Source organism: Amblyomma mixtum, chromosome 6 (assembly GCF_055824585.1).
Source record: "Amblyomma mixtum isolate Tamu chromosome 6, ASM5582458v1, whole genome shotgun sequence".
In the NCBI taxonomy this organism is placed as follows: Eukaryota; Metazoa; Arthropoda; class Arachnida; order Ixodida; family Ixodidae; genus Amblyomma; species Amblyomma mixtum.
The window spans coordinates 75,380,978-75,393,710 of NC_143017.1; the positions used below are offsets into that span (position 1 = coordinate 75,380,978).

The following is a 12,733-nucleotide window of genomic DNA, read 5'->3' on the forward strand; positions in this document are numbered from 1 at the left end:
CTTGGCCCACTCAACTTCGTTATAACGAGGTTCAGTTGTATTCCCCATACGTATTAAGCGTGTTTACTTATCAAGGGTTTGCCATCTGCTGGTATGACGAGACTATAGCCCACATTCTCTGTGACTGCCCTGCCTACAGCGCCGAAAGGCAGTCTCTCAGCCGTGCTCTGGAGCGTCTGGATCCACGCCCACTGACGGAAATGAAGATTCTCGGCCACTGGCCGCGCCGATCGTCGGCGGTGAAGGCCTCCAAGGCACTGCTCCGCTTCTTGCGAACTTTTGGCCTGCACGATAGGCTGTGACATAACGAACGCTGACTTTCCATGCGACTTCAGTTTTCTGTTACTCTCCTTTCTCTTTCATTCCCCCCCGTGTAGGGTAGCAAACCGATTATTCTTCCGGTTAGCCTTCCTGCCTTTCCTCTTATTCCTCCTCTCTCCTTCTACTCATCAAGGAACGATCTGCTTACTAAGCGACTGCATCATCTGGAGCAATGTCGTCATAGTCCCTTACAGGGGCTCAAACACGATCTCCAAGGCACTACGTATGTAGTACCCGCCCAGCTCCTCGCTTCCGCCGGCGGCGTGTCGTACGAGCGGAAGACAGCGCGGAAGCGGGCGTCGATAAACAGCCGCCGTTCTCTCCGATCTTCCAGAACGCGCACGTGTGTCGCGGACGCTGGCAGGTTGCGCAGGTCGAGGTGAGTACTCCGCATATGCGCCATCGTGTCTGCAATGTTTAGCTGCTAAACTAATTATCTCTAGGGGGGTCGGAAGGCCATTGCCATTCGAGAGAAGCATCCCTGGCGGCGTTAAAATGCGCTACGGGTCTGCGCGGCATATCGTTCACAGTGACATCCCTGCAATGCAAACTGCTGTAAACGATTTGGTGCTGCTTACATTCGATATCGTCATATTATGACCATCATTCACTTAATATTGGGGAAACAAGCCCAAAAAGAACAAAAGAGAAAAAAGGGGCACAGCACTGAAGTATAATGATTAAAAACTAGTTTTTTTTTTTTTTTTTCCAAACGGCCTGTCGCATCAGCTTCATAGGGTCGGCAGGAAATGCGCTTTCCAACTGTGCGTTCGCTTTCATGGCGATTTGTACTACGCAGCAAATAATTAGCTCTTGACATTCGTCTTTTAGATTGGAGGAGAGCTGAGCGTACATAAAGACACGCAAAAACGAAACAATGGACTCGCGCAGAATCGGCATAACTTGATGGTGTATGAACAGGAGTGCACTGTAGTCGAACCCCAGCGAGACGCAAATTGCCTAGCAAAGTCTGACGACGACTGCATACTTATTTCGTGCATATTTTATGCACGGATGTCTATAAAATGACTATCTCATGATGCAGAACGCATGAAAAAGTTATTTCTAGCGACTTTGGCCATACCAGTTTTAGTTCGCATCTCCAAAAACAGCTGTTTATTAAGTTACATTGACTTAGATGTATGTGCAATCTCTTTTTCTATACTGCTTAGATGCGACGAAAAGCAATAGTACTCTGTTAAAAACTTGACACCCCCAAAGCATTAATTAATGGTCATGATAGCAGCAACTCCATCTAAAAATAAGGCAACAATATTTTCACGACGTTCTGTCATGTTTTACTTTTTTATTGCATCTTAATTATCGTCGCCGTGGCACGCGTCTTCAATATTTTCTGTTCGCCAGTAGGGAAGCGAGTAATCTTTTGTTCGCTCACATCACATGCGACCAGTTTGACCTCAAAGGTTCGCGAACTCTCGAGAGTGATTAACGATTCTCAAGTGTGCTGCCCAAGATATACACGAGTTATATGAAATTATGAATAGTACTTATATTAAGCGGGCCCGACGGTTCCGAGAATTTCCATTCTTGCAACTGCCAAAGTATGCGTCTTTTATTGCGGTCGCCGAGTTTCTTCATTTTACAGGAACTAACTTGCACAGTTAAACGGTTTGTGGTGCGTCACGACTAAGTGCCAATAAATACATTGTACGAAATGTAGCTTTTATGGCGTGCATGAAGCCGTGAAAGTGCTCGTTCTCTTTTATGAGGTTTATATTGCGGTGTTAAGAGCGATATTTGAACTGTTTAGAGTAAATGCAGCACGAAATAGGTTTAGCAAAACAGGAAAACGGTTTAATCATGACATATCTAGTCCTTCTTTATTTGTCTGCTTTAAAGAGACATGAAAAGGCGACCGCAGCGTGCAAGACGATCCGGTTCTATCAGGCGATCTGCCCCTTCTTGGCGCGATCTCACTTGTCCTAAATGTAAAGCCGAAAAGAAAACAGCATAAAATGCTTATGAACGATCTGATATCGTGGCGCCCATCTGGTGGCCTTGACAGCGACAACTTCTTAGCATGTGACACGCTGAAATAAGATCTCTTCCTCTTGTTCGGTTCTTTTTTTCATTTGCTTCATTTTTTTAAGACCATCGTCTGTTGTCTTCATTTCACGTGTGGTTTTTACGCCCGGAATCTGGAAGCACTCAGAGATAAGGAGATTCGCAAGAAAATGAAGGGGACCGTCCAACGTTTCGTAAGCTTCCAGTGAAGCCGCGAGTTGTTCGAGTGGGCTAATTCGAGGCGTTATACACGTCATCTTGAGTGCAAACTCCCTCCTCTCCGCAGATAACGCGTTTCGGAATCGCGACTACTATCTGCGTTTAAAATGTAAGTGCAAAGAAAGCTTATTTTCTCTCAAAGCTCTTCGCAAGCTCGTCACTTCGGTTTTAGCGTGGACAACTTTTATAAATATGGTCTATATACAGTCTATAGACTTCTTATAGACTCTGTTGCCTTCCTATAGATATTTCTTTTTTGTCTATTCATAGTCTATAGACTGTCATAGACAAAAGTCTACTAAAAGTGGCCATAAATCTACAGGTTGTCTATGACTGTTCTACAGGATTTGTCTATAGGGAGTCTATAGACTTTACAGACAGAGGTCTATGGACAGTCTACTGACTGTCAAAAAAAATTTTGTAAGGGAGTATACCAACGGTCGAGGATTCTTGGCCATTTAGTACCAACACCCGTAGATAGCCTTGTTAGACGACAAAAAGTTCTCAAAAGGCTCGAACACGAGTTCGCTTGCTGAGTATTGCAGAAAAATAAGAAAAGCGAGCAACCATACGATGGGATGCGACAAATCTGCATTAGGAGTATTAGTTTTGCATTTCGATTTTACGTTTTCGCTTTCACAATGATCGCCTTCCCCATGCGTCTCAGATTTTGCCGCTTGGAATTAGAATAACGCTTAAAATTTCACTCAGAATTAAATTTCGCCATCGCCTTTCGTTTCGCTGCTGCGTAGGTTTCTGCTAGGAGGAGGCTTCTTGTGGGTTGATGGGGGTGGATGAGTGTTGGGTGGAGGCTTCGGACACACAGACAGCGGCATTTTCGCCTAATTAGGGCTCTATTGCAAATGAAAGAATGCATCTTTACAGAGCCGAATGCTACGAAACGTTTGCACTGTGCATCGGCTTCCCAGTAAAGACCCTGCCAGCTAGACCATGCAGTCGCTGTGTTCTCGAATGCTACGGTTTGGTTTCCTTGTCGCACCGGACCTGACTCAATGCGTGACGATCGATCTTTGGTCCGCGCTACGGCAAACAATGTGCCAACGGAGGCTTCAGCTTTTCGCTGCTTTCAAGTACTCTAACAACATTGGCAGGGGCCTCTGAAAACGCTTTCGCGAATCCGGGTGTCACGCATGGCGGTTGCTCCGCAGGAAATACAGCATTCACAAAAGGCCGGGCACGAAGGGGCGGACGTACAGGATTATCGCACGCGATGGGTCTCGAACATGCAAGCTAGGGTCTCGAGCTGCAAGCCGTTTTAAAGCGCTGACGACGCGAACAGCTGCCTTTTCACCCTATCTCCGCATGGCACCGAAAAATGTGGGGAGACGAACTGAGAATATGAAAAAAAATGAAAGAGAAGGAAAAGTTACCGGAGAAAATTTGTTTGTGTGAACTGTAGCAATAACGATAGCGCACGAGCTCGAGATAAGAGCACAGATATTCAAGACTCATATTAATGCGGAAACATTAGAAGGGTAGGTGAAAACAGAAATGGCGACAGCTGTCTGTCTGTAGCCAGTGGAAAGCAGGCTGCACCTGCCCACCGTGGCAGGTGCCACCTCGGATATAACGTCCTTTCGTGAGTTAACCTCGGATATACCGAACGTAAGGATGCCACCTCAGATATAACTGTGATGAACTTTAGTGTGTCAACCTCGGATATAACGAACGATTGGCTGCTAACGCATTAAAACAATCGACCGAGGGTCACCTGAGTATTTTTTTTATTCTTTCTTCTTTTTTTAATGCGATGTTGATTGCCTCAGGGCATAAAACGTTATGTAATGATAGATGAGGAGGCCTAAATAAATGAGGAAAGGTTCGCTGATCTAATGAAATCCAGCAGCGAACGATGATGAGGTCCTTGTGTCCCAACAATTGTGGACAAAACCATTTTTGAGCAGGAAACAGTTTATGAACCCAATTTTTTTCATCTAATGCAAGATTTCAGCATAACAATCAATGTGTCAGCAGACGACCCGACGGCATGCAGTTTTCCTTTTTTTTTTTTTTGCTCTTAACGTTTTTGCTATCGTCAAAAGCATTGCCCAGTGGTTTTCTATGACAGTCATAACTGCTCGGTGGGGTCGATGTAAACACGTTCAAAGAAAGCTTTTGTTACACATCAGAAGAATGGACCATTACCTTCAGTATTTCCGTAAGAGTATCTTACAATTTCCCAGTATTAAAAATTTTTGTTCGAGAATGTTGGACATGGAAAAAAAGCAGTCAGCCTCTATTGGCCCCTATTCCTGCCAATATAACATGCTTTTATAACGAAATGGACGTCACTCTCCTCTTTCGCCGTCGCAAATCTGCGGTGCCGTCCTGCGGTGAATAACCCTGCCTCCGCAGCGATAACGCAGAGGCGAGTCTATAACGAAGTCGCGAAACAGGAACTGCGTGCATGGAAGGAGCAATTAGCGCACAAAAACAACCGGAAGAGTGCTACTTCCATCGCTTGCGCAATCACTCACAAAGAGTGCGCTTTTAACTGTAATTGAGCTGGTTCATAAGGAGCAGACAGCAGTTAGGTTTTACTGCTTTCCACCATCATCACAAATTTAACGTTATGTTTAATGCGGTTTGTAAAGAGTAGGAGTCACTAAAGTTTGATCCCGCGCTTCACGTCAAGGTGATGCTTTAAAAAAAATATGCTAGAAAACAAAACAAAACCCTGGCTTCGGGGGTCGAATTTTGATGGAGGTGAAATTCTAGAGGCCCGTGTACTGTGCGACGTAAGTGCACGTTAAAGAACCCTAGGTGGTCGAAATTTGCGGAGCCCTCCACTACGGCGTCTCTCATAGCCTTAGTCGCTTTGGGACGTTAAACTCCCATAAACCATAAAGAAAACGAAAACGTCAGCGGCAGACACTGCTCTGCGTATTTGGGAATTCACGTTAGTTAATGATAGTTGAGATAGTTTGGTTTTCAACGTTTGTGCTTTTCTTCACCAAAGCGGCGATTGTCAAAACGGCATAAAATTTCAAGAAATATGCTTGCTCCGAGCATATGATGACTTTATTATTCGCACAGCAACTTCAACCTTAAAAAAAAAAACAAAAAAAACTCATCGCCTTTATGGTTTGCAGATAATGCTGTATATCCTGTGTTTCTCTTAATCTGCACAATGACTAAAAGCTAATTGCGTTTAGAGAATGAAATCAAGTTACTCCCTAGGTTACTTAGTACCTAGTGTATGCGCGCATAGCGATCGAGGAGACTCATACTTCCGGTTCCCTACCTCACGCACCGACGACTCAGTGCGAAACTATGTCATTTACTATACGCAGCCTTGTACGACTTGCTTATTCTCCGAAACACAAACATGCGAAGCGGTCGTCGTACCTATTTATGAGGATGACACACATTTTAGCTTCCCGCCATGTTCTCGCACGGTTTTCAGGGGCCTCGCCCTAAGACGGTACGCCGCACGTGAAAAGGTGTACATCACAGAAGCGATGAGCCCTTGGCCGAGCTGATAATCGCCCGTCAGACGTCTAGCTGTTAGCGGTCTAGGTATACTATAGAGAGAAGAAAAAAAAAAAGAGCTTCACATCTCGTGGTGAGAAAGACAATGATCGGTACGCGTACACACGTGGATAAACACAATATAAATATTGTTGCTTATCGCAGCTTCACGCCGTTTATGATAGCCCTGTGCATTTTGTGACTTAGCGGTATAAAAAACGGTGTCGTGTCTCGAGTCACTGCTTTGTTATATGATTGATAATAGACTAGCTACGCCATATAGTTATCTACTTTGACGCGTATGCACTGCACTGAAATAACTATAAACGTTAAGAGCCATTTGAGCGCGAGAGCTTTAGCGACCGTTTGAAGCCTTGCAGCCGGAGCGGCCGATTGCTGGCATTGTGACGTCATCACAATGTGCCCATCGGATTGTGAGCGAACTGGTCACCGTGGCAGATTGCAGTTAAGTCACTGATTGGTCGCGAGAGGTCGCTTGGCAAGAGCAACCTGGGTCTCACAAGCTCCACAGGTGGCAGCACCTGCCATTGCAGGGCAGTGGCGCATCCCTTAACCGCTGCATCACTGCGCCAGCAGTGGTATGATGACTCTCAGTGATGTATGAATGTAAAGTAGAGAATGACTAATTCTACATATTCGGGCATTAGCCCATTAACGCTATTACGTCATACCTTAAAAGGCGGAGCTTAAATGTCTTTTTCAGTTCTCAACCAAAAGTTATTTCTAGAGAAATGCTAAGCATTGCTAAAGTGGCTTGAGTTCCCTCGATGGACAGAAGCCACAAAAATGAAGAGCAGAGAAGAAAAAAACAAACGTTATGAGGCACATAAGCCATTGCGTAAGCTGTGTGACAGCAACACCCGAGAAGTCGTTGCTCACTCTTCGCAGAAATGATCGCGAAGCGAGAGGTGTTGGGGTCATTGAGCATGCTAATGAGGATATCCTACATTTATTTTGTGGAACAAGCGGCGCGTGTGATGCAACTTATTTGCATGACTATCGGCGCGTCGCTGAAGCTAATTGCGATTCATAATTATTATTTTACTGTTCGCGTGAATTTTTTTGAATGGTGACCTTGAACATGTGTGCACCTGCATGACAGAGAGCGGCGTCCTCAGGCGTTCAGTCGACTGTCAGTCATGGTCTGAAGCAAATGTGCTGTCTATCGTGCGTCGGCAAGATGCTGAACTTAAAAGTCGAGCAACATGTTAATTTGAAATTTTAGTGAGACCAGAAAACACCATATATATAGACAGAATTGACCACATTTTTCAAAAGCATCGTTGACTTTCAACGTTGGCAAAAACGATGCGTGGAAAATGTTGCTTCGGGATTTCAACAGGAAGATCGTTCATGTCTTGAGGGTTTCTATAATTCTCACACCGGAGAAGAAAGAATGCAGCACGGAAATTTGTGTTGATATTCTGGAGCAACTTGGAGTAAACCCAAACCTGTATCAGAAGTCATCACTTGTGATGCAACCTGGATCTTTCAAAATGATCCTGTGATGAAACGACAGTCCATGCACTGGAAAGCACGATCTCCACCAAGAATGAAAAAAATCACCACAAACCAAGTCCAAATTCTAAGCCATGCTGATTGTTTTTTTCGACATCCAGGTCGAAAGAGTGGAGGAATGGGTTCCAGAATGTAGAACTGTGAGCGGGGATTATCATAAAAAAGCTTTGAGAAGGCCGAGAATAGAGTGAGAAAGAAAAGACCACAACTCTGAAGGAATGGTTTCATCCTTCATCGAGACAATCTGCCTGTTCACACAGCCCTTGTTACAAGGAATGCCGTAATACTGAAATAAGGGCAGTACACGAATAACCTCCTCTGATATTACTGCGCAAGCCGCACGTGAAGTGTACTGCACGTGAAACGTGGTGCACGTAAAGCTGTCGCACTGTTTATGCATGCTACAAGGTAATCATAGTTATGAAATAAAGGCGTCGAGCAAATAGTATCGGCTTTTTTTAATTCTGTTTAAGCGTGTTGTCTAATTTTCATAAAAGTATTTCGGTTATCATGTTTAAAAGTACTGTCCCAATTCGAAGCTTGAACTGGTGAAAAAGAGGATGCTAATTTAAGGGATGCGCACCCCTCAACTCGCTGCGCCTTAGTTCGCCATACACAAAAATGCGACAAAACCTTTCAGTCGTTCTGTGAGAACGAAATAAGTTATCGTAATGACAGCGCTTTCTGTAGCAGCGCTTCGGTCGTCGCAACTGAATCTGCCGCAGGAAGATTGTGTGCCATACGTTTTAGAAATTGCTCAGGGCCTATGGAGGAACAGGATAATCTTGACAGCTCGCCATTTTACGGAGTATTTAAAAGACTGTTTCCATCATAAGGTGCGCCGAAAGCGTCAGACTATACCGAATATGGCGTTGGATTAGCTACCTTGCGTCGAATACCTAAGAATTTTAACGTCACCGCGTGCATCACGTACTTCCACTGATCAGTTTTGTTGTGCAGGATGTATGCCTGATAGCCCTAAGAAACGGATCGTTCAGCGATGGCCCAACAGAGGGCATCTGTCTCTATGCAGGAGGTGCTAGGCTAGAACCCCAAACTACCGCCTGTAGCTTCTATTATCAACCCTGGTTAGTGACTCGGTTTTAGCATTAGAGAAGTACGTAAACATAATGTTACTGTCTATGAAGCCAATCCGGTTGTTTTACAAGGACTTGAACAATATTCGAGCAATCCTAACCTTTACAAGGGCGGAATAAAAATTTGATGGATGGATGCACGTGAATCCTTCATCGTACAGTCGGGGACAAAAGTCTCCGGACCACGTGTTCCTCTAACGAAGCCGATAGCTCTGCTATCAGTCGGCGGCTGGAGACCACACTTGTGGAGGTAAAAGTTAATTTTTTGTTGTTTCATCTCCCCAAGTGCGGTCTCCAGCCGCTGTCTGATAGTAGAGCTATAAGCTTCATTTGAGGAACACGTGGTCCGGAGACTTTTGTCCCCGATTGTACGTTTCTATAACTGGCTTGTTTGAATGAAGCCGAAAAATATGGGGATACTGACACAACACAAATATGGAAAAGGTAGCTGCATAAAGAAAGAACGTATCCGCCCTGTAATGTGCTACCTTTACTGCTAAAACACTGCGTTTACTTGATTAAAAAGCATTGCGTCATGGTTGGGAGAGTTGAACAACATTGTTGTTTAGGAGAAACCTTACTGGAGAATTAAACGTGATTCAGTTTTTAGTGGAAAGACTGCGTGAGGCATCCTTTAGCTTGTCATCTGCATTTATAATAATGTCATAAAGCATATGTTCAGCTAGAGTAGAAACACAAAGGTGACGAAAATAATTCTGGATAAGGAAAACGGCAAGTGTTTCCCCGCTGATTTGGCTGCAGCGTACCTGGTACATGCCGCATGCGGGATTTCAGTTACTGCCAGCAACGCGACTTTACGAGAGCTCGTGACCATAAGGCCTTTCTTCTTCATACTTCACAACTCGAAAAGTGAATGACTCAGTTAAATATAACCAAGGGCCTGTCCCACAGAGTCACCGATGAAAAGCTCGACTGGATAAACAGGCAAGCGTGCCATCGAGAACTGATTTCTCGGCTACGCACCTTCAGCGACGCTTTATAAGCACTCATGCACACCTACGCATGCAGCAAGCTTGAGGGCAGATTCAAGAGTAGGCGCGGCGCTGAATAAGAGTCGAGTGCCGGTGTTGTTTCCCCGTTTTATCTTTCGCTTCTTTTCTGGCATACGTTCAGAGTGACCTGGCTGCAAGTTCGGGGTCGCCCTTCGTATATTCTTGACGCCTCGCGCGCGCCGACGACTGCTTGTACACTCACAGAAGAATACGAATGACGTAAAAAAAGCACGAAAGGTAAGAAAGAATCCAGAAAACGCGACGCGGAATTATGCCATACTCCCCGCTGCGTGGAATCTGACGTACGCCCTTTTTTACGCGAAGATTCACGGCTCGCATAAAGGAGCGTCTTTCGGGACGATATTCGGCAGTTTTGCTTCAATACGTCGTATGTAAAAAAAAAAAAAAAAAAAGAGAACCGGCGGTGGTGAGGTTTGGCAGGAGATCAAAGACGAGGTGGGCGGAGGGAGCTGGAGGACACCGCACTGAGCTGCAGTGCCGAAACGCAGTTCCGTGCGCTGCGAAGCAAAACAACAATGTAGAAGAACAAAGCTCCCATATACACAGTACGAGAGCCGAAAGCCGGCACGGCATAGTTTCCTGAACCGGTCTATTGCACATAGGCAGCTGTGGCGACCGTGGCGCGAGAGGAAGTACAAATGCGTTTTGAATCCTCGTACGTATAAGATTCAGCGCTACGCGGATGACAATAATACAAGTAGAAACGAACAAAAATAGAGAACTCAGGCGGTTCTCGGTGCAGTGCGCACGAAATGGATTCGCGGGCACGGGCTGCGAGGGCCACGGAAACGGGGACAACGCATTCACGCGCCAAATCGGCGACAAAGGGCCGCCTTGTTCGTGCTCGCCAGGAGTCGACACCACCTCTGGCGAGCCTGCGTCACTGCTTCTTTGGCGGGGCAGTGTAGGCAGTGCATAGCGAGCCGTGCACCGTCCCGGGCCAATGTGCAGTCTAGGCGGCGTTGCCCGTGCCGACCATGCGGAAGGGACGCCCACTTAATTGGCCTGGAATTCTCTCGGAGCGCAATTATAACCCTTCGCGACGGCGGGTCGCACCCGTCCTGAGGAAGAGAGAAGCGATTGTAGGACGTCTCTCGCAACGAATTGGGCCCTGCCGGCGATCGCGATGTCCGGCTCAATTAACAAGTATATGTTTGCTTCTTAGGAAGAACTGCATTCCACTTTTATGAAACCCGTTTTTTTCCCCCCGGTTTTAAAGCGTAAATCTCCAAAACAAATAACGGTAGGCCCGTAAGTAACAATAAGACTCAATGTCGATGTAATCGCGAGAGAATAAAATTAGTAGTGGCCCCAACATAATAGAAATTTTCTAACAGACCGTGACAGCGAAAAAAATCATAGAGGTCACTGAGCACGAACTATATTGTTAAAAGGCGCAAGATGTATGCAGGCTCTCTGTTGCCCCCCGCTTATACGGCGGCCGCTAACCCTTGGGCAGCGGCGGCGTCTTCAGCCAGCTGGAGGAGCTTGATCTGTGTCCCCGGGTCGGGGCTGAGCAATAGAGCCTCCCAATGATCAGAGTCGGTAATGAATCGACTCGCGGGCAGGGACTGCGGGCAGTTCCAGATCATATGATTTAGATCGGCTTTCGCATCACAATTTTTGCATTTGTCTGAGTAGAGTCCATCCGAATAGAAGTTACAGAATTGGGGATTTGGATAGGTGTTAGTTTGAAGTTTACGCCAGGCTTTGGCCTGGTGCTTGGAAAGCCTCATACGTTTACTATAATCTTCTTTAATCTCTTATCACCTACCGCCGACCAGGTTTTGTAATGAAAGCACTATACCGACCCCGATAATGCTTAGATCGCTCGGGTGGGTTGTCGTGCCTATCGCAGGTTTCAACGATTCACCGAGTCGTGTGCAGAATAGTGAAGCATTTACAGCAAATTAAGTGAAACTCGTAGGCGAACATACACGAAAAAAACCCCCCGTTAATTCTTGTTTTTCATACCCATCGGTATGCAAATCAAGAGACACACCCCGAATTCACACTTCCGCCGCAAAATATGCCTCTAGTGTCTCTTTTGTACAGGGCGGCTCACACCTACAGGGAACATTTGAGCGCGTGGTCCTGAGGCTCGCTCAGCTGGCATACTATTACAGTGTCTGTGCCCAGTCCTACTGTATGGTCACGCTGCGGGCTAGACAATTTTATTTTTATTTCTTTTTCTCTTGCCCACGCTACTCATTGTATGGTCACGCTCTCTATTCGAAATGCTCACCCATTGGCGCTTCGCCAGTTGCGGAATTGCGCGCCGAAGTGTTCCCGTTATGTGCGACCGACGCTGTGCGGACAAGGTATTAGGACTTAATGACTGCGGCATGCAATTCAGCTCGCTACCCGACTATGGCAGCTTTTAACGGGATCTCGGCTATTTACCTCGAAAGCCGATAATGGGAGCCCACCCAAGTGGTCGTGTAACTGAAGCCCGCTGTATATAGTTGTAGCATGGCCTAGCTCGGCGTTCAAGCTTATCGGTTCCAAGCCAAGACAAGCCAAACCAAGAGCCAAGCCAGGCCAAAAGAGCGAAAAGAAGGAAGAGCAGGAGGAGAAGGAAATGGAGGAACTACAAAGTGGACAGAGCTGAGTCTGAGTTTATTGAGCCATCTCATATAAAATAGTCTATTGACAGTCTATAGACTTCTTATTGACTCTATTGACTTCCTATAAATTTTGATTTTTGTCTGTTCATAGTCTATAGACTGTCTATAGACAAAAGTCTACTAAAAGTGCATGGCCCTAAATCTATAGATTGTCTAAAGACTGTCTATGACATTTGTATTGCCTATAGACTGTTCTCTAAGATTTGTCTATAGACAGTCTATAGACTTTATAGACAGAAATCTATAGACACTCTATAGAGTATCTAAAACTTTTTTGTAAGGGATTACAGTTTTCTCAGTAAAGAAAAAATATCATGGACGGGGACAAAAAGCGTGAACACGTGCCTGACAGGGTCCCGTGACTTCCCAGAAATGTTCA

At 45.6% G+C, this 12,733-nt stretch overlaps 1 protein-coding gene across 1 annotated transcript in view; it reads left to right on the forward strand.

Moving 5' to 3' along the window:
• The first annotated feature begins 562 nt into the window (after positions 1-562).
• The window catches only part of LOC149339411 (uncharacterized), a 49,966-nt gene continuing 37,795 nt past the window's right edge, over positions 563-12,733 (forward strand). The window contains exon 1 of the mRNA XM_089548199.1: positions 563-700. The gene's annotated coding sequence lies outside the window, so the exon portion shown is untranslated. The remainder of the gene's footprint in view (positions 701-12,733) is intronic.